Source organism: Schistocerca cancellata, chromosome 9 (assembly GCF_023864275.1).
Source record: "Schistocerca cancellata isolate TAMUIC-IGC-003103 chromosome 9, iqSchCanc2.1, whole genome shotgun sequence".
Taxonomy (NCBI): domain Eukaryota; kingdom Metazoa; phylum Arthropoda; class Insecta; order Orthoptera; family Acrididae; genus Schistocerca; species Schistocerca cancellata.
Window position 1 is genome coordinate 371,710,724 of NC_064634.1, and position 20,369 is coordinate 371,731,092.

Consider the following 20,369-nt stretch of genomic DNA (forward strand, 5'->3'; position numbering starts at 1 on the left):
TGTGACATTTTTATCCAAATTTACGGGTCAGGCAGCGGTTCCCAATCATTCGTTAGGGGCACAGTTATTACATGTTACCCTACCTTGAATTTATCTGGGCCCGACTATCACTACTTATATAGTAGTCCATCTTTTTTTTAAAAGAAATACACACACACTCATTTCAATGTGGTTTTAATGACGGAATTTTTTCTGAGGAACTAACGTACACCTTATGAACACAGATTTCTGACTACAAGAGAGGGCACTAAGAATAACAACCAAAACTAGTAGCTGAGATTCTTATAAAACACTGTTCTAAATTCTGGGATTACAACTACACCATGTGAGTAAATTTACCAATCACTGTGCACATCGAAAATAAGGTTCTGCACAAACAGCTGTGTCTGTGACCATGGAATGACATCTGAACTTAACTTACATTAACCAAGGAAGAAGAAAGAAAAGAAGTGAACAGCATTTTCTACCAAGGAAGAAAACTCTATAATAAACTGCGAAATGAGAGTAAGAGATTACTAACACGAAATATCTGTTACGCTGTACATTCTGCAGAGTGAAGGTTTACTTAGATGACGCTGAGTGAGGATAAGGTAAAAAATATAACACAAATAAATAATGATAACGAGAAAATTGACTAAATATCTATTATTCCACGTAACATTTTCACACTTACTTGAAAGCTATGCAGAGTATAATACTGAACCCATAACATATTTCCGAGTTAGCATCTCAACCTTTATAGTGAGTTGCTCACTCAGTTTTTCAAGCTAGCAGATGGGAAGTTGCAGTACACAAACATGGAAATCGAACATCGTCAGTTGGATCGTGTCGTCAGCTAATAATGGTTTCAATGTTGTATTCTGCATGTGTAATGTGTACGTTGTGTACAGCAAGTGTGAGTGAGAAATGAATGAACAGCGTAGCGCTAGCCTTTCACATTATTAATTTCATCGCAGTGTATAATGGAGGTAAACCGAATGAATTAGACTAACCCTGTAATCGCTAGGTTGGAGATTCCTTTCTTCATCAAGCCAGTCTAATTTAGGTTTTCGTTGTTTCCTTAAATTCTCGAAGCAAACGTCAGTGCGGTTCCCACCACGAAGACCACGGCAGACTGGCTGTGTGAATGTAAACGCCTGTATACGTGAGCCACGTTGTTTTTGTTGTCCGTATATTTTAATATAGTGACACTTCCAATATCCTATTGAAAGTGATCTATGAACGAATTAAACTACTATTACTACTACTACAAAACCAAAACTGCTATGAGAAACTATACACGTATTCGTTCATATTGGCCAATGGACCCGAAGGTACCCATTTCGGATCCTATACATGGAAGAAAATTTCATCGCCAGTATTTGACTGGAACTCGTATGAGAGCTGGTTTCGCGGAGTGGTTGACCACAAAATTCCCACTAAATATCTGGATTAACTTCCAAAAGTAATTCGCAGTCTCTCACAAATTGAGGACGTACCATAGTTTTGATAGTGACCAGCCCGTTGCATTGAGAAGTTAACGTCAATGGAACCTTGACGCTGATCAAAACAGGCAAGCTAATTTCGGCATCGGGTTTCAGGATTTCCCGCCTTTTTCTTTCACAATCATCAGCACTTGAGAAATGACACTGGTATATGCAAGTGAACTGATTACAGTCACCGACATCAGATACCGCAAGACACAATGCTCATAGTTTGTTAAGGAAACTTGCCAGTTAGCGTCAGATAAAGAAGCCGTCCCTGATAGGTGTCTGAACAACTTGTGGTGGAGATCTCAGTGTTTTATGGACGCGGCAAAGCTGAATGTCTCTGTTCGACGAACGAATGACCACCGACGGCGTCAAATCACCTCAGAGCATGAACCTCTGTGATAAACAGGATTCTGACTGCCTGGCTCTAGGTGACGCCCTACGGTAATACCGCGCCCATATTTGCAGCCGTGCCGAATTCTTTTAGCTTTTCATTTCACATAAGTCGCTATTATAGCAGTCTAATGAAACGCCCAGGCCAACAATGCGCTTACCTTGGAAACCTATATGCTATAAGTTTTATGTAAATGTGGCCAACATTCTTGTACAGCATCCACAGACAACTATCAGTGACAAATGAACACTCAGCAGACAACATCGTCAAGTGCATAATTTTTTGAGAGCTTATTGTACATCGCGTATGTGAAAGAAACTCTTTCATCATGCGCAAAAAGTAATTGGTCAAGGTCTATATCGAAATTTGTCCTGTATCATGTACCTAAGTCTTGGCTTATCTCACTAAGTGAAGTGCCTTGACTGTCACATTTTCAATGACGGAGACTTAGCTCAGGTGGGATGACGAAACTTATACTGTGCTGTGCATGTGCACATCAGATGGCATATAAAGTGTTGGGACGGGGCTCTGGACAGTCACCGACACCGCCACCACAATCCAGCGCTTCGTCCTCTTCCTAGTGTGCCTGCTGGGTAGTGCACTGTCCCTGCCGGCAACGGCTTTGCCGGGAAAGAAGGCTTCAGGCCGCATCATTGGGGTGACCAACGCAGACATTGCCGACTACCCGTGGCAGGTGTGCTTCCAGAAGTTGGGTTCACACAACTGCGGAGCGTCCATAATCAGCTCCAGCTAGGTCCTGACGGCGGCCCACTGCGTGGACGGCCTCAGTCTCTCATGGATGAGTTTCCGGGTCGGCAGCTAAATCCGAGAGAGCGGAGGCTCCGTCCTGCAGGCGTATTCTGGCTTTATGCACGGACAGTACGACAGCGACACAACTGACTACGATATTGCCGTCGTCGAGGTGAGTAGCACTAGCTGACATCTCAGACAAATTTCCAGGGAAATACGAGGTTGTCTGTGATCTGTAGCGCCGATGCATGGTCACCAACAGTATTAACTCACTGCGACACATTTTCGAAGCTACAGAGTAAGCAATATAGAATTCCACAAAATGCAATGCCGTCAGTGTGTTGCAGCCATGTTTGCCCAACACGTACAGCAAACCTCGATTTACAGCAGTGAGCCAAAATATTTTGACCACTTGCTTAATAGCTTGTTTGTCCGTATTTGTAACCAAATACATAACTGATTCTTCCTATCACGGATATGACAGTTATGGGGCATTAATTGTCTACTCAAAGGTCACGTAATTCGCGTAAACAACGAGCCACTAATTTGTGTACGCTGTGTTTGCACCAGGTAGTGACACAAATGGGTTCCATAGGATTTAAACCAGGTGAATTTTGTCGCCGAGACAACAACGTGAGTTCACTATAATGCTCCTAAAACCACTGTAGCTCTATCATCGATCTATTGTAGCAAAAAATTCACCGAAAGAGCCGACATATTTGCGCTGATCTATAGTCGAATCTCAGTGCTATCGAGCTTACTGCAGTCGTAATTGGCGACGTAGTTGGGTCAACATGTGAACACGTAGGGGTGTCCTGCTGTGGAACTCCATGTTAAACAATCTATGATGATCAGTGAGCACAGAAATACTCTGTGAATGCTCCATAATTGTGCTCTTTCGGCAGAGATGCCACAGATCACCATCTATTCTTTGACGGAGCAGACAAGCAAGCGATTCCCATGTTCTGTGAAGAGTCGTGGACGTCCAACCATTTAGAGCCTTGCGGTAGTTTCTCTGTCCTTCTACCTATTTCCGTAGATGCTCACGACAGAACAGTAGCACGTGAACATTCAACCAGCTTCGCCGTTTTCGGCATACTCGTTCACAGGCTCTGCGTAATAGTATTCCTTTCTTCGTCAAAGTTGCTTATCTCGATGCATTTCCCCATCTGCAGCCCATACCTTCGCTAACGTGATTCCCTGTCCGTGTCTGCTCCAGTTGCACACCTTTGTTGCAGAGGTACGCGCTCACAACACCACCAGCCAACAATATATGTTGCGGCGATCGTAATGTTTTAGCTGATCGGTGTATACTAGCTAGCGTATGACAGATCATGGGCGAAATGCTCCCACCAGCAGTTCACTTGCTGTGACATGGAAATAATGGCATCAGCTGTGCCCACCCTCACGTAGTCCCTGCAAAACAGATCGATAAAGCAAGCCGACATAAGGCACATCACATATCTATTGTGGTTCTTACTTTCTTAGTGCTGATGCTCATGAAGGTTACTGTTTATGGACCAGGTTTTGTTTAATTTAATTCAGGTGTTTCGGCGGATATGTTGGACATACACAATACCTCCTGCATTATATACTTGTAGAATATATTAGGCATAATTATATTTCTCTTAGGCTATTAGCATTTTCTGAAATATGCTGCAAATCGTTTTTGACATGGGAATAATAGCATTAACGGATTCTTTGAATTTTTTCCATGTGTCTCAACAGTATCAAAAAGTGTTGGAACAAGAGCCAACCATCACCTCCAATAGTTCTACATGATGTTATGTCTCATGAACAGCTGTGAAAGCAGTAGCTAGATCAGCATTTTCTGTAGTTCTCAATGCAAGATGTTTATTAGACACATGTGGATGGCAAGGACTGCGAGGTGCTTCTTCACCACTTAGCATGAGCTTAAAAATCATTGCACAGTGCACAAGGAAATGGATTATAGTTTTCCTCATTAACACTACCATGTGCCTTAATTGTGAACTTCTGAACTTTCAACATTTGGGTGGGGCCTTGTAGTTCTGTATCCAGTGCTAGTTTTTCCACAACGTCTATCTTTCCTAACATGTTCTCCTTCCTCTAAACGAACGTTTAGTATCGGGGTGCATCATCTATGACAAGAAAAATATGGAAAAGTAGGTGACAGTGTAAACTACCCTTCGCACACCACTGGCCTACTCAACAAGGGACTGCCCCTTATCGCCACTCACATATGAGATTTCGAAAAAGTTGTCGCTGTCCAATCCCTCGTGTAAGGCAGCATCATCAGCTCGTTTCATTTGAGAGTGTTGTGGCCCAGTGTGCAGCAAACTGGCAGTGGCTGTGACACCCCTCCACCTCTGTGGATGACGCAGTTGGTCCCAGTTCCGTTCTTGTGTGTCCTACGCCATCGAGGCGAGAGTTGGTGACGTGTCTGTTTGACAGGTGTCCGGGTCGCTGCTCTGCAGCAACGCCCAGGTGGTGGACCGGCCCTCAGACGGCTACGACCCAGCGGCTGGCCTGGCGGTGACGGTGACCGGCTGGGGGAGGACGAGGACCGGCGGGCCTGCAGCCGCCACCCTGCGGAAGGTCGACATCAGCATCTCGGACCGCTCCTACTGCCAGAGCTTCTTCTCCAGAAAGGTGACCGACCGCATGGTGTGCGCTGGTGAGGCCGGCAAGAGCGTCTGCAACGGAGACTCTGGCGGCCCCCTGGTCAGCGGCAGCAAGCAGGTAGGCATCGTCTCCTGGGGAGCGAAGACCTGTGAGTCTGCGCCGGGCGTCTACTCCAACGTCGGCAACCTGCCCTCCTGGATCCGCTCTGCAGCTGGTGTGTGACGTACTCGGGTCCACAGTTCATTTGCGTCTCTCGCTCCGTCAAATATTTTTCTCTAAAGCATGACTGTGTATTATGAAGTAAAAAACTATGTCTCTAACATTTCTGCTCATTGCTTAGCCAAACACAGTTTAAGCACTGCCAATTTGTTAGCGTTGATGAGATTGTCTGGCAACGCCTTAAAAGGTGACCACTCGTGCCTTTATTAATTTCTTGATCGGATTTCAGTTCTGAATTTGAGCACTTTTATAGTGTAAGGAACACTCTTCCCCATAACAGATTTCCTTGGTTGGAGCTACACTGATTCCTATGAAATGCTGGAAGCGCCTCTGTAGTGATACACTCAAATAATATTACATCGTCTGAAGTTTCACCCTGTGACTTAAAAACTGGATAGCCAAAGAAACAGGTACACTTGCCAAATATTGAGTAGGACACCCGTGAGCATGCGGAAGTACCACAACACGACATGGAATGGAATCAAATAATGTCTGTAGCAGTGCTGGAGGGAACTGACACCATGAATCCTGCAAGGCTGTCCATAAATTCGTACGAGTGCTAGGGGGTGGAGATCCCTTCTGAACAGCACCTTGTAAGGCATCCCAGATACGCTTATTAATGTGGCCAGCGGAAGTGTTTAAAATCATAAAAGTGTTCCTGCATCCATACTCTAGCCATTCAGGACGTGTGTGGTGTCGCATTGTCCCGCTGGAATTCGGATCCCCCGTCGGAGTTTCGAGTCCTCCCGCGGGCATGGGTGTGTGTGTGTGTTGCCCTCAGCGTAAGTTATTTTAAGTTAGATTAAGTAGTGTGTAAGCTTAGGGGACCTACGACTTCAGGAGTTTGGTCCCATAAGATCTTACCACAAAATTCGGAAAATTTTTCCTTTTGGAATTGGCCAAGTTTTAGGGAATACACAATGGGCATTAATCGATGCAGGTTTTAGCTTTTCAATCTGAACGATAGAATGATGTAGCTCTCGACGCTACTGTATTCAAGTTGCTATGTTTATATTTCTTTGAATTTCAGAGATCTGTTCCCGACCCCAACGGAAATCCAATAAGAACCTTATATTAGGATTTTAACACAAAACTAGACACTTTCAGCAAAATATTGACTGATTTAGACACAAAATTCACTAATTCCGACGAAGATATGAAGTTTTTTCCACTCAAAATTGACAGATTTTGACAAAAAATTCAATGATTTAGACAAAAAACCGCTGATTTTAACACAGAAATGAATGAGTTCGACACAAAATTCAATAATATTGTCATGCAATTGATTTACTTCGAAAAACGTTTCTAACCCATCTTCCTGTATAGCCTACGCTTACTTTTATTAGAATTTCAAACATCTGTTCACTACGCCATCGAAAATATTATACTCCTGACAGCCAAACGCGTAGCAGACTCCAACCCCCCACCCACATTCTGTGAATGTGAAGTTTAAATGTATATTAAAATGTGTCCCTCAGTGAAACTCAGCTGTACGTTTACAGAATACATGGCAAATGGACTCTGTGAGAAGGACGCTTTTGATGTATATGTTATGATAACCGACAGAGGTTTAGGCAACACATCTATACTCATCATTATATACGAGTGCTTGCAGCTGTTCCATCTGGCTTTATCGTAATGACTGCAGAAGTACGTGATTTCCGAACGTGAAATTAGTCATTTTGATTCAGCGCAGTCATTCCACTAGCAGTTGTATTGGGAAAGCGCATATTTAACGTAATTTTTTCCACTACGATTTCGTTACTGATATTTGTTGCTACATTTTGCCGCTTCCCTAAAACCCTTCTATGTTGTATCAAGACTGATCCCTCACAGTACCAAATCATACTGCCATGCATCAAAATAGAGAATACTTTTCTGGATAAATCGTTTCCAACGTGGAACATACTGTATATTATGTCTAGACACTGATTGTAGATGGGCTTGTCTAAATGTGTTTCATCTGTAGAGCATGTTATTTGAGAGCATACTGTTCTTGAAGCTGTCGGTGGAAAGATATTTACCATAGTATTGTGTATGTTAAGACGATTTTCCTACAATGGTTTGCAGAATGTAAGGACGAAATGAACTTTCACGAGATTCATTAGGGTAAAGTAATATTGCTCGTCGAAATTTGGGCTATGCGCAGAAAGAAATGATGTAATCTAGTAAAAAAGATAACGGACAGAACTGCGCAATGACAAGAACAGATATAACACTTTTACTTACACTAAAGTCACCAAAATTAGTGATGGTCCCGTACTCATTAAAAATGCTAGACATCGTTCTTAATAAGATGTGTGATCCCTACAGACAGCAATACATGTTGCGCAACGTGCTTGCATGCTGGAAACAAGGTTGATGTGGAATTCTTGTGACAGGGTGCTCCATTACTCCACCAGTGTTAATGTACGTTGTCGCATAAGGCGGGTGACCTTGAAGCGGACTTAGCCGCTGAGCGAGGCAGCCGCGCGACAGATAATATAGAGTAACATCTCCAGCTCTGACACATCCCACACCTGCTCAATGAGGTTTAAGTTGGGGGAATGGGCAGGCCAGTGCATTCGATGAATATCACCGTTCGAAGAGCTGCTCAACCTGCCCTATTCGATGAGGTTATTACTGTCATTCATAAAAGTGAAATCGGGGTCCAATACAGCTCTGAAAAGACGCATATGGGAAAGGGGAACAGTATCACGATAACGTTGACTGGTGAGTGTAGCCTGTTACAGATTTGGAGCCGGCCGCTGTGGCCGAGCGGTTCTAGGCGCTTCAGTCTGGAACTGCGCGACCGCTACGGTCGCAGGTTCGAATCCTGCCGTGGGCATGGATGTGTGTGATGTCCTTAGCTTAGTCAGGTTTAAGTATCTCTAAGTTCTACGGGACTGATGACGTCAGATGTTAATTCCCATAGTGCTCAGAGCCATTTGGACCATTTTGAACACACTTGGAGCTCATGAGACTCCGGCATGAGAAGTCACCCTCATTCTTCCAATGGCCTTGTCAAAGAAGGCGGAGGAACGGACAAATTCAGAGCACTCTCTTGTCCTAGGGGTTCGAAACTGCCCCTAAAGGCAGAAGAATCAGGGATGATGAACGGCATTAGGATGCAGCAGGCAAAGGAAACCACTGCATTAAAGATACGTAACGTGTATTCCCGGGACACGTGGCCTAAAACTGAAAAAGTGTCATAATGATATCTCCATTGCCAAACGATTCCGGAATAGCTCCCCATTCGGATCTCCGGTAGGGGACTGCCAAGGGGAGATGCCCATGAAAAAAATACTGAATAATCAACGAAAGGATAACGTTCTACAAGTCAAGGCGTGTAACGTCAGAAGGTTGAAAGTGATAGGGAAACTAGAAAATCTGAAAGGGTATTGAAAAGGCTCAATAATGGTTCAAATGGCTCTGAGCACTATGAGACTAGACTTCTAAGGTCATCAGTCCTCTAGAACTTAGAACTAATTGAACCTAACTAACCTAAGGACAACACACGTCCATGCCCAAGGCAGGATTCGAACCTGGGACCGTAGCGGTCGCTCAGTTCCAGACTTTAGCGCCTAGAACAGCTCGGCCACCTAGGCCGGCTGCAAAGGTTCAATCTATACATGGTAGGGGTCAGTGAAGTGAAATGGAAAGAAGATAAGGATTTTTGGTCAGATGAGTATAGAGTAATATCAACAGCAGTAGAAATTGATATCAACGGAGAAGGATTTGTTATGAATAAAAAGGTAGAGCAAAGAGTGTTTTACTGTGAACAGTTCAATGGCAGAGTTGTTCTTATCAAAATCGACAGTAAACAAACACTGACAACGATATTTCAGGAATACACGCCGACGTCGCAAGCTGAAGATGAAGAGATAGAAAAAGTGTATGAGGATATTGAAACGATAATACAGTACGTAAAGGGAGATGAAAATCCGATTATCATTGCCGACGGGAATACAGTTATAGGGAGACAGTCGAAGAAAAGGTTACAGGAGCATATGGGCTTGGGACAAGGAATGAGAGAGGAGAAAAAATAATTGAGTTCTGTAATAAATTTCAGCTAGTACTAGGGAGACAGTCGAAGAAAAGGTTACAGGAGCATATGGGCTTGGGACAAGGAATGAGAGAGGAGAAAAAATAATTGAGTTCTGTAATAAATTTCAGCTAGTACTAGCTAAACACAGAAGGAGGCGGTATACTAGGAAAAGACTGGGTGATATGGGAAGATTTCAGTTAGATTACATCATGGTGAGACAGAGATTCCGAAATCAGAAGCTGGATTGTAAGGCGTATCCATGAGCAGATATAGGCTCAGATCACAATGTGGTAGTGTTGAAGAGTAGGCTGAAGTTTATTACATTAGTCAGGACGAATCTGTACGCCAAGAATTAGGATACAGAAGTACTAATAAATTACGAGATACTGTAGAAGTTCTCTACGGCTGTAGATACAGCAATAAGGAATAGATCAGAAGGCGTATAGTTGAAGAGGAATGAACATACATAAAAAGGATTATCACAGTAGTTGCAAAGAAAAACGTAGATACAATGAATGTAACTGCGAAGAAACCATGGATAACAGAAGAAATACTTCAGCTGATCTACTAAGTACAAAAATGTTCCGGGAAACTCAGCAATATAAACATACAAACTGCTGAGGAATGAGTTAATTGGAATGTGCAGGGAAGCTAAGACTAGGTGGCTGCATGTAGAACGTGAAGAAATCGAAAGAGAGTCTGGCTTCCGGAAAAATATGATCCACACAATTCCGAATATTGCAAGAGTTGACTAGTGCAAGAATTATCGTACAATACCTTACCAGCTCATGCGTCCAAGATGCTGACAAGAATAATATACACAAGAATAGGAAAGATAGTTGGGCAAGTGCTACAGGACGATCAGTTTGACTTCAGAAAAGATAAAGGCACCAAAGAGGCAAGTCTGACGTTGCGGTTGACACTAGAAGCAAGATTAAAGAAAAATGAAGACATTCTCTTAGGATCTGTCGACCTAGAAAAATCGTTCGACAATGTAAAATGAAGCAAGATGTTGGAAATTCTGAGAAAAATAGGGGTAAGCTATAGGGAGACACTGGTATAAAGTGTGTACAAGAATAAGAGGGGATAATAGGAGTTGAGGACCAAGAACGAAATACTCGGATTAAACGGGTGTAATACAGGAAAGTAGTCTTTCTCCTATAGTGTTCAATCTGTATATCGAAGCAATGGGGGAAATAAAAAAAAAAAATCAAGAGTGGAATCAAAATTGAAGGTGAAAGGATATCAATAATTTCGATTCGCTGATGATTCTGCTATCGTGAGTTAAAGTGCAGATGAATTACATGACCTGCTGAATGGAGTGAACATTCTAATGAGTACAGAATGTAGATTGAGAGTAAATCGAAGAAAGGTGAAAGTAATGAGAAGTAGCAAAAACGAGAACCGCTTGAAATTAAACATCAGGATTAGCAGGCAGCAAACTAAGCGATGACGGACGGAACAACGAGGACATCAAAAGCAAAATAGCACTAGCCAGAAGGGCAAACCTGTCCAAGAGAAGTCTACTAGTGTCAATCATAGGCCTGCATTTGAGGTAGAAATTTCTGAGAATGTACATCTGAAGTACACCAGTAGTACAGTAGTGAACCATGGACTGTGGGAAAACCGGAAAAGAAGAGCATCGAAGTATTTTGGATGTGGCGTTACAGACGAATGTTGACAATTAGGTGCACTGATAAGGTGCGGAATGAGGAGGTTCCACGCAGAATCGGAGAGGGAAGTACTATGTGGAAAATAATGACAAGGAGAAGTAACAGGATGAAAGGACATCTGCTAAGAGCTAGAGGGAGCTGTAGAGGGCAAAAGCTGTAGAGGAAGACAAAGATTGGAATAAAAACAGTAAGCAATTGAGTACGTAGGTGGCAAGTGCTACTCTGAGATGAAGAGTTGGGCACAGGTATGGAATGCGTGGCGGGCCTCATCAATCCAATCAGAAGACTGATGACCTAAAGAGGACCATGCAACGATATGCCTTATCACGCCATAGAACCTGGAACACGTAACATACATTGTTGATGATGAGTGACCTTTGGTGAAAGATTACCAAGCTTTTTCTTCGATTTTGAAGAACCTATTTCCCTCGCAAATAATCAATACGAGTGCGAAGTGATGAGATACAAAATCGGTGAGTACAACAAGAACTCTGTGGCTATGAGCAATATTGCAAATGGCCTGCAATATTGCAATTATGCACTCCGACTGAAGCGGGTGCTTAATCATCGGTGGCTGATGTATGTTACTGGATGACATTCCAACAAAAACTTCTAAACCTAAGGACAGTGAGAAGTGCGTAGAATCCACTGATCCCAATCATGCCCGAGACACTGAAAACCTATTGCAGAAATGCGGAACGCAAATGGCAGAACATGCTGTTTCAAAGAATGAAGTCTGGGAATGTTTTGTTTACACTGTTTTAAACACATTTAAGATAAAATAAATGCTATGTTTACCTAAAGAGCGTAATTAGGGCTCTCGTATAGGGAAGTTACACAAGCTGCAATTCACATAGCACCAAAAGACTATTAAACTACTACTTGTAGTATTTTTTCGTACTTAAGAGATTCACTTGATTTCAAGAATGTAAAACAAGATAATATACAGCTATATTTGTTACCTATCGACAGTAACAATAAACCCAATAGTTCCACAGATGTTCTGAAAACAATTGATTTTTTTATATATAGGTTTCATATACTTCTATTTTTCTCAAAATCATGACTTCAATTGTGAAACAACGTCATTTATTTTTTTTATGTTGAGAAACATGATACAATATCATCTTCTCGCCCAAATTTCGTGTTTGCTAAAGAGGATCTCGTAGAAAAACTAGTAAAATGTTAGGTGATGACACTTCGTACTACAGCAATAACTCTGAATAAAACAGAATCAGACTGAAATGAGTAGAATCTTTACATATCGTAATGATACCATGGTAACACTTTACAGTCAGTACAGAATAATTTAGATACGGCATAATTTAATTTGAAAGTCCATTGCGTGTTACACCAAGCGTAGGCCTAAAAATTGTTTTCTGGGGGATGTTATTTTAATACACAAGAGTTTTATAACGATTTTGTCATGAAAACAGATGGAGGGCACTTAATTTTATGGTTCACAATCATGTTCTGGTGCACCAATTTGATGGATTTGTATATGTGGGTATAAAATGCTATATGCGCATTTTAGACTTTGGAAGAACATTGTGACACTTGTTAGTAACAGAACAGTTTAATTGTGGAAAATAATTAATCTGCGTATCCGTTGTAGTGTACACCATTTATGGTTCTGATATGGAACATCGATTGTCCACTAGTGCTGCTTAAAATGTAAGTTCACGGAAAGAATGTTTTCTGTGTGTATGTATGTGTGTACCCCTGATGTATTTTTGATGTAGAAATACTGCAAATACCCACTTTACATACTTTTTTGACAAATAGTTCTGAGGACGGAAGCAAAGATTTTCAGATTGTTCGGATACATTTGAGAACGACTGTTGCAAGTTATGTGATTGGTAAGGGGGCGTCGTTACCACTATCTTCTTTATTTTTATTTCCTGTCGCTGCCAGTAACAGCAGTTCTGCGACAGAAGCACTGCCTACCGGCGGAAATATTAACTATTAGTCACCTTGCCCATAGATCGACTACTCGCAGAAATTCCTACGTAACTTCAGATGGTCCTACATCCTCTTCAGTTATCTCGTTAGCTATCTGATCTTAAAGAAATTACTTTGTGCCAAAACAATTCATTCGTAACGGATCAAAATTTCGTCTTTCCTTGAATTTATGCTAGAACACCAAGCTCTTAGTTTCATTACTCATCGATGTTTTGCTCATTACATTTATTAAACTGTATCGTAACTTGAGCTTCTAGCCTGACACATATGAAAAACAGATCTCATCGACACATCAGTGTCCTGAAAAACAATTATCAAGGTTAAACAGCGGTCATCGGTGATACGTCTTTCATGTTCATATTTGATAAACGGGAATATCACAGTCCTTCAGGCATACAGGTATTGATGAGAGATTTAGCATTTACGTCCAAACTGCTCCAGTAAAGTGGTTAGAAAAGTAGCAGTTAAAAATATTGTTCTTGAGTAAAATGTTTCATATTAGGGCAGAATGGCCAAATTTTCATACAATTTAAGTTACGACGCTATTCCAATGAGCTACTTGTTGTGATGTAATAAAATAAAAGTGATATTGTTATTCCATGAAAAAGTTTTAATTTTAGATTTAGTTTACTGTTTTATCGATCACAATTGGCGTAAGAATCATGGATTCACAATTGTCATAAGATATTGCATTATGAAATGTGAATAGTATTTACTTGCAGTATCGCGTGGCTTGAGGCAGTCACAGCTAGCATGCTACTGATTAAGAAATTGTATTATCGTCTTTCTAATTACTTCATTACTGTGGATACTATCGTACCCGTTTGTGAAGTTATTGTTATGGGAAAACAATTTCATAAGGGACCAGAAAGTTCTTAAGGACGCTAAAAACAACTGTAACATCACATAAAAAGGGAATTCAATATTAAAGCTGAAGCTAGAATACGATAAAACAGTTTTTTTTTTTTGTTTCAATGTAACACGCGCATTGGACTGCTGATCTTGGTGTCTCTAATCTTAGCAAAATACATAATTAAAATGAAAATAATACTGAGCAGATGATAGAAATGAGCACTGCCAAATGATTCAATACTTCCAGATCAAATATTTATTATAACTAAAACATATATCATACCTTATACTTAGTACAACACTGACGGTAGATTTTTATGTTCGTTTCATGTCCATTGAGCGCTGTTTTATGTAGTCGTTGTCCTCTTAAGTCGCCCGTGCATCGACACGATGTTAGTTCTTCCTTTTACACTTCACTCTAAATTAGACCTAACACGATTTTGTACATTGAGTATAAATTCGAACAGACCGCCACAAATCTGCGTCCGTCTTACTTAAGTAAACTAGCACAAGTGTTTAGCGCTCAAGGTTTCATTTGTTCTCCAGTGAACAAAATAGTGAAGGATCGCTTATCGATCCGTATTCTTCTCAGTTTATATTGCCGCTCAAAGACGAACAATTACATTATTTAGGAAACTCCACCGTAGCTATGCGGCGCGTTATTATATATTAATAATTCTTTATAAACAAGTATTCGCCTTCTGGCTGAAAGTGTTAACTATTTGCTGTTTTAATGAAGCCAAAAATAGCAAATATCACACCGCCTCCCATGAGGAGAGAGGGAATGGCGAAGGATTACCTCGATCCTCATACCATCAAGAGATATTCGTGATATTTGGTATGACACTTACATATTATTCCTTCGGAAGTTACTGGCGTACGAAGTACACAAATTGAAATTACATTTATAAACATATATTAGATATTTATCATTTATCATTTTCATTCTTTGTACACACACAGTCACTTCATTCCTTGATACTAAGATTCACATTTATGTGCATATTTAAGATTGGCCCTTATTTGCTTATAACAATAAGTGACTGTTCATTTCTCACTTCAGGGGATAGAATTCAGAATTTACATTCAGAATTTGCAAATAAACGAGTGTACAGAGAGTGTTTATTTTTACTAAACTAAACTAGAGAGGACAATGTTTGAGCCTATGTTGACTCATTGTGGTTCAATTAAAATTTAATAACGTAGCACTACGCTTGGTGATGCTTTCACTTTCCGTGTTAGTTGTCTACGGCGTTCATCATGAAGTACGTCTTTCCTTTCCATTGTGGTGCCAGGAATTTGAGTGGCTTCCTGGGTTTTTACTTCCCATATGAAATAGAAGAACTGGAAAATTATTAGTATAACTTACCACCTATTGGATACATTGGGTAAGGATCTAGACTGGTCTGTAATGCTGAGTCATTATCCTTGTCCATCAAGAGCACTCCATCTTCAGGCCACAAGTGTCCCATCGGGACCATCCGACCGCCGTATCATCCTCAGATGAGGATGCGGATAGGAGGGGCGTGTGGTCAGCACACCGCTCTCCCTGTCGTTATGATGGTTTTCTTTGACCGGAGCTGCTACTGTTCGGTAGAGTAGCTCTTCAAATGGCGTCACGATGCTGAGTGCACCCCGGAAAATGGCAACAGCTCATGGCGGTCCGGATGGTCACCCATTCAAGTGCCGGCCACCGCCCGACAGCGCTTAACTTCGGTGATCTGACGGGAACCGGTGTACTCACTGCGGCAATGCCGTTGCCTTTGTCCATCAAGAGACAGGATTATAATTAATTTTAGCAGTGTTCAGGAGTGCCGGTGTCTACTTCTCTTTCATCAACTTCAACTCAAGATAATTGCTTAATTTACTTACGAAAATGTAGTCACACAAGTGTGCAAATTTCTTTCCTCCAGTATGTACAACTGAAGTCATGGTGGTTAGCAGCTTAAAGTTTGGATTGTTTCGTCACCCAAATGTCAGCCACTCACAGCGGCTGCACTGTGTTGCATGAGCTCCAGTACTCAGTATGTGTTGGCGCTCAGGCTGTAACAGAGCTGTCAGTGGTTGATGGCCTATTTTTCTTTATTGTGGACTTCGTAAAATGCTAGTGCTTTTTTTTTAACTGTGGGCTTAATATCATGCGTGCGCTTCGATACACACACCTTGCGCCTGTTTGCCACTGGAGGAGCCGGGCACTGAATTTGCCTCCACACTTCCCTGTCAACTGCCTCCCATGACGCTCACAGCTCAGTGACGACGAATATTTTAGCTGTCGCTGCACTTAAAACAACACTGAACTTTGCATTGCACCTGTTGTTGTAGCCTTGATTTATTTTTACACCTGCAGTATAACACTTGTTCAGGGCGGCATGAGGCTGGAAGTGGAAGGCGGTGGGCGTGTGGAAAGAGCAGGACAATGTTTCCTGTGTAAGGCCATTTATTGGCAAAAGCAGCATTATGGGTAATACATTGTCAGGCCAAGGGAGGTGCGGATGAGCCAGAAGGTAAAGTATGGCGAAGGTTGGTGACTGCAAAAACCAAGTCCACAGTGCCGCAGCACCGGGAGAAGCGGGAAGATCTACACTGCTACAGGACGCGTGTCAGACTTACAGGAGAGCAAGAAAACAAGAGAGCGGGCGCAGCGATCGGCGGCCGGGTATATTCGATGCACCATGTGGCTTCCTCCGCCCTGTTTGGTCGGGATGGAGATAACTGTGCAGATGGCATGAAACTTTCCAGAGTGTCGCCTGCTCAGCAACGCCTCCGCATAGCACACCCTCATCAGCACACGAGGGAGGCACGTGGTCAAGGTGCCCTTCCTTGGTGCTGACTTCCAGTTGCTAGACTTCGGGATGAAAGAATTTACAGGCAGCCAACACTGCCGGCCATGGCTTCGCCATAATGGAGAAATGAAGTTACCTCTGGGAGATAATAAAATAAATTAAAATTCTTCTACCGACTCGCTCATCCTTTACACACGACCACTAATACACACTGAACAGTTATTCTTATTATGCATGTCACACTGTAGTGTGCATCTTCACACAGTATCCGTACTCACTTCCTTCGTCGATAGTGTTCATTTACCAAACAGTTAAATTTGCAGGTTTCCTCCGTTGGTACAGAAATACTTATACTCTAATATTTATAAAAGATCACTTACAAGCTAATATTTACAAATAATGGCCACTCCCTTTGGTTAAGACCAGTGAACAACTGCTTTATGACTGAACTCTCTATATCTCAAGGTTTACTTTCACTACTGAACTTAAAAATATTCTTTCAAACCTTTAAAAAGGAAAGACTCACCAACTCATTATGAAAACTACAGATTTCACAACACTCATTGCATTTATTCTTTAGTGCTCACAATATCATTTTCTACTGCCACGCAGCATATCTACTACTTAACGAGTACGCATGTATTGCTGAACCTTTTATTTCGTGCTTTCCTTTGTGCTTCCCAAAATTTTTATATTTGAGGGCAGACTGGATAACAATAGGTCTCCCTCTTCGCTTCATGTACTCAGCAATCATGCTCTGTATATTTGAAAAAAAACACAACGTAGTACGTGTCTACTATTTTTTGCATGAATGGAATTACCCACATTCCACTGGGTTCATGCAACCTGTCCATAACAAACATTATCAAAGCTAGTGAAGTTCATCGTGCTTCGTGTCTCATTTCTCATAAGCACTCTTTGCCTCCAAGCACACGTGCCTTTTCAAGTCGACACTTGGTCTGGGTTAATGAACCAGGATCAAAAGGCACAGGCACAAGGAAAATGGGCTTCATAGGAGGAGTGTATTAGAAGACATTTTTCCATTAAAATATTCTTGTAAATAAAATTATCATTATAAACATAGCCTCATATTTCCAGAATGAGATTTTCACTCTGTAGCGGAGTGTGCGCTGATATGAAACTTCCTAGCAGATTAAAACTGTGTGCCGGGCCGAGACTCGAACTCGCACACTCCGCTGCAGAGTGAAAATATCATTCTGGAAATATCCCCCAGGCTGTGGCTAAGCCATGTCTCCGCAATATCCTTTCTTTCAGGAGTGCTAGTTCTGCAAGGTTCGCAGAAGAGCTTCTATTAAGTTCGGAAGGTAGGAGACGACGTACTGGCAGAAGTAAAGCTGTGAGGATGGGGCATGAGTCGTGCTTGGGTTGCTCAGTTGGTAGAGCACTTGCCCGCTCAAGGCAAAGGTCCCGAGTTCGAGTCTCGGCCCGGCACACAGTTTTAATCTGCCAGGAAGTTTCGCAGCCGCACACACACAAACACACACACACACACACACACACACACACACACACACACATATATATATATATATATATATATACCTCCTTCATTGCAGCATGCTTTGCTAATTCTACGTCTTACTCTCGTTACAGTCAAGTTTACACATCACTGCATTGTTTGTTCCTTAATTTAGCTTTCAACTAGGGTAATGAATGGTCGCTAGATAACACTACAAAGCAACCGAAGATGTTTACTTGGACTTGTTTATAATAGAGGGGGGCTTGCTGTGTCGTTAATGACTACCTTGATTCCACTGAAATCAATTTGTCAGCTAACATTCCTCATTGTAGATAGGGTTCAGATCACAGGGAAACAGTTTACTTTCATGGCAATTAATGCCCTCGTGGTGTAATTACGCTATATTATTCATGCTCCATGGTTTGCCTCTTTTTGTACTGTATTTCAACTTAGGTTACTACAGCTTATTGTATCCTCGCGCGAACACGTGTGGGTTCCCACTTGTTTTCTCATTTAACAGCACGCTTTAACTGAACTTTAAGCTAAGATATTTCCTCCACTCCTGCTCACTGTCTGGACGTTTCGAACATGTCTTTTTTAAGCAGGTAATTTGGGCATTTACAACAGAACTTCAAGTACTTACATCACAATCTATAAATCTTCTTGTACCTTGAGAGAAGTGCTTATTTACGGACCCTCCTTCATTTCATACTTTTACGTATTTAGACAGCTCCGGGCAATCACCTTGCAAGCACATTTTTTTTTGTTTACTAATATAAAGGTAAATTGAGATTCTTTCTGCAACTTTAATTTCCTGCTTCAGCTTGTTGAAGAAATAGCAGTTCATTTCCATCACTATAAACAATTTTTCCATACTTAACACTTAATACTTAAAGTTTCCATGTAGCAGCTGTTACCACGTAGTCTAGGCACTGTTCAACACAATACTTATCAATAACATTTCACACACGAATATTTCCAGATGCAAGAATTCCTTTACACAACAGTATTTAACCACTACCATTATATAACTGGTGGTGAAATAAGCCTTTTACTCTCCCCCGTAGCTGCATCAATTAATAAATAACTCCCTATGTGTGGTTTCCTTAAAATAAGGTAGGGACCTTGATACATATGTTGCCACTTGCGATTTTTCTTGCATATTAAGGATGGCTTCAAATGAGTCTTAAGTAATACCTCTTCACCAACATGGTAATTTACAACTTTTTACTTTTTCATCGCACCCTTTCTTCCTTAATTGAGCATTGATGGTAATGGAACTTAAAGCAACTCGAATTTTGACATCTAGATCTACCTCAGGGCTAGGTATCTTCGGAAGAGCATCAACCCACTCATTCTGATCTTTGCTTCTAGATATTAACTCGTGTCGAGTAAAACCTTTGGAGGTGTGTGGCAAGTTATTGACTATCTCCTCAAAAGGTGTCACTAATTCAACCCAACGTGTTTGCTTGTCGGGAATCTATGTCCGAACAAATTTGTAAACCTCTTGAATATGCGCTTAGTCGGATTCCACTGAGGCCTAAAACGTGATATTAAGATTAACTTGACATTGTGATGGGCCAAAAATTCACGCCATTTGCGCTAAGTAAAGTTGGATGTATTATCTGAAAGTATAGATTCGGTGACTCCGAATCTAGGGAAACAGTCATATTCAAGACGGCGTATTACAGGCGAAGCACAAGTTGTCTTCATAACATACATTCGAATATATTTTGTGAAGTTATCGAGAACAGCAACGAGGTATTTGATACCTCCCCTCCCATTGGTAGGGGGTCAGCCAGGTCAATGCTAATGAGCTGATTACATTTTTCTGCTATGATAGGATTCAATGGAATTAAAGTAGGAATATTCAGAGCCTTCGCCTTTTGGAAGATGACACAGAATTTTAGCAACTTGTGTATCCGACGATGTAGGTTGGGAACATAACAGTAAGTAGCAATCTTCTTTTTACACTTCTCTGGACCATAGTGGCCCCAAGAAATGTGGGTATACCACAAAATATGTTCGACAAAACTGCCAGGTATACAAACTAGCCAGTTGTCTGCTGACACAGAGGTGCGATGAAATAATACCTGGTTATGAATCTTGAAGAATTTAGACAACTTACGGTTCAGATTTTCTTGGGGAAGCCTTAT

At 41.5% G+C, this 20,369-nt stretch overlaps 1 pseudogene; it reads left to right on the forward strand.

The window, feature by feature from the left end:
* Positions 1 to 1,824: 1,824 nt before the first annotated feature.
* Positions 1,825 to 5,439, forward strand: LOC126101433 (trypsin alpha-4-like; annotated as a pseudogene).
* The last annotated feature ends 14,930 nt before the right edge of the window (positions 5,440 to 20,369 follow it).